The sequence below is a fragment of the Simochromis diagramma genome, unplaced genomic scaffold, assembly GCF_900408965.1.
Source record: "Simochromis diagramma unplaced genomic scaffold, fSimDia1.1 OVJJ01000302.1, whole genome shotgun sequence".
Taxonomy (NCBI): domain Eukaryota; kingdom Metazoa; phylum Chordata; class Actinopteri; order Cichliformes; family Cichlidae; genus Simochromis; species Simochromis diagramma.
The window spans coordinates 4,768,994-4,772,072 of NW_024386792.1; positions in this window are offsets into that span (position 1 = coordinate 4,768,994).

The following is a 3,079-nucleotide window of genomic DNA, read 5'->3' on the forward strand; positions in this document are numbered from 1 at the left end:
GCTTGCTTGTAGTGCGATTATCTCTGAACTTACCTGAAATGAATCATCACGTATCATCAATACTCTATTTTCCCAATAATTGTTTGCAAATCATTTTTCCTTCCTCTTCAAAAAAGAGAAATCCTCAAGAAGTATTGGACTTGTAAAATAAAGCCTTATTCAGCATTGTTTTATTACTGGTAGCTTAACCAGGGTGTGCTGTTTCTTTTTGATCTGTGTGGCTCTTTCTGATTGTGTTAACCTTTCTATATTGCTATGTTGCACTTTAACACTCCAGTGAATGGTGAAGGCTGAAGCCTTCTTTTAAGGTACAGCTTTAAAGACAGAGGGCTACGGTAATGAAAATGGGAGATGAGTCAGTTGTTGCTTACAGTATATCATTGTATTTTTTTTTTTAAATCTTTACTCTGTGGATGTGAAATGGATGGTATCAATATATTGTAAACTATATACCCAGCAGATATGAGACCAGTGCTATTTTGTAACCTAAAAACAATGTAAGTGTGATTACGAGTGTCTCTGTTCTTTTCTTGTTCTATACATGATGCATGTGTAGGAATGTCTTTGACTGTCTGTTATGATAACTTTGAATCGGGTTTTTTTTTTTCTTCCAACTTTTACAAACCTGTCTGTTTTATGTACAATAAAAAAATGATACACACAAAACAATGACAGCACATAGTGATATATATATATATAAAAAACTTGTTGGACAATGACACTTTTTTAAAACCAAACAGTCAATTCAATCAATGTGTTCCTCTTTTATTCCATGATTTAGCAGATAAAATATCTGGATTGGATTCCAAATGCTGATTTGTCACTTTTCACTAAAACTCTCAATATGAGGTTCAAAGAGATCTGGAGCCAACTCAATCTGTTCCATTGTTAAAAAGAAGGAATGCACTGGCCAGCTGAGCAACACTGGATCAAAGTGCATGATGACAGAATTCTTTTTATGGTTAAAAAAAAACTTCACAACATCTAAGCAAGTTAAAAACACTCTCAGGGAGATGAGATGTAAAGATCTAAATACACAACAAGGTGCAAACCACTGGTTACACTCTAAAACAAGAAGGTCACCTCGGATGAGAGGTGAAACGTCTTCAAGCAACTTAAAGAAGTCCAGGCGCTTTTCTTTGCAAGCTCCTTTGACTACGATGACCTGGATGACTGAGAACCTTCACAGACAAGGTCAGCTTTGACTTTCCCCTGTAAACTTAAAGTGCCTGCAAAGTTCTGAGAAAACGAAAACTAACAGACAAAACAACTCTTTGGACAAATGAAAACAGAATGATGTGAAGGGAAAAATTTGGAGAAGGTGAGAAACAGCTCATGAACATATCACATATCTCATTTCATGTCATCTATCACACATGGCAGTGTTAATGTTATGTTATGGGCATCTCTGGGTCCCAATGGAACTGGGTCCCTAGTGTTTACTGATCATGTGACTGCTCCAGTCACATCTTCATTCTTTGATTTAGTTTGATTCCACTGTGGTGATGTACCAAGAAAAAAAAGGAAAAATTGTGTCTTCCTCCGACAAATAATCGATCTAACTATGTCATCTTACTTTCAATCAATCAATTTTCCTGTAGACTCCTGGTGGAGCATGGGGCCACCAACGGACTCTGTTCTGGGCCGTTCTCTTCAGCTGGGTCCACGTCATTCCGGCGGTATTATGCATTACGCTCTTGACAGATCTTCTCCACGTCTGTTTGGATCTCCCCATTTTCCTTTTTCCTTGTGGGTTCCAGTCCAGTGCTTGCCTTGTGACGTTGTCGGATGGTTTTTGGAGTGTGTGGCCTATCCAGCCCCATTTTCTCTTCTTGATGTCTTGACCGACCGGGTTCTGGCTGGTTCTTACTTTAGTACTTCAAAAATCACGTGTGACACCTTGGTGAAAACTGGTGTTTCGTATCCATCTGCAATTTCACATGTGGAGAATAATATGAACATATCCCCTTTCAAACACTTATATTCGTAGACACATGAATATTTGCTGTATGCAACATTCTCTTATTAATGCATTCCTTGGCCACCTTTGTCAAAAAGTAGGAGACCAGTAAAGAACTTGGTTCTCCTGTGACTTCCCTTTATTTGTTGTCACTGTGGACATCTGTGGTGAAGTAAACAAGTTCAAGTTGCTTCCCTTAATGGTAAGCTGTTACACTGAGAGGGTTTAATGCACACTGGTCTGCCAGTTTGAGGTCATAATAATGAGGGAGGAAAGCACAAACTAGGAGGTTTAAATGTTTAATGGGGCTTTCATGGAGGCACAACAGATGCAGTAGTCCAAAGTAAAACTTTTATGCTCACACAATGAAGAAAACTGTGATCACGGTTATTGTTAGCACTCAAAATAACTATATGTCTCTGTGTGTTTGTGTGTTAAATGAAAAAAAAAAGCCAAGAGTTGCATTGACCACAATGCCCATTCTCAAGTAAACGATGGTTAAGAGCAGGAGATTTAAAAAAAAAAAAAGAAAAAAAACAACTTTATTCTGAATCATATATATATATATATATATATATATATATATATATATATATATATATATATATATATATATATATATAATTATTATTAGTTTATTTTGTTTTACATTTTAGCTTCCTAGCGCTTGTTGCCCGACTACAAAAGCGCTAGAATTTTATTTATATAGCGCCAAATCACAACAGCATTCGCTTTAAGATGCTTTATCCTGTAAGGTAAAGACCCTACAATAATATAGAGAATAGAGAGAAAACCCCAACAATCAAAGACCACCTTTCAACAAGCGCTTGGCGACAGTGGGAAGGGAAAACTCATTTTAACAGCAAGAAACCTCCGGCAGAACCAGGCTCGGTGGGGGTGGGCATCTGCCGTGACCACCGTTGTGTAGGTAAATAAATTACCTCACATTATAAGAGCTTAACTACGGTCATTTGATACTTTTTTTTTACTATTCTTGTTTTTATTATTTATCCTGTTGCTGTAACACATAAAAGTATGTTGCAGGGTCAATCTATGTGTTCAAAGAGCTTCTCAAAGTTATTTTTTATTTGCTTCTCGCTTGTTTGCATCACGTTAAAA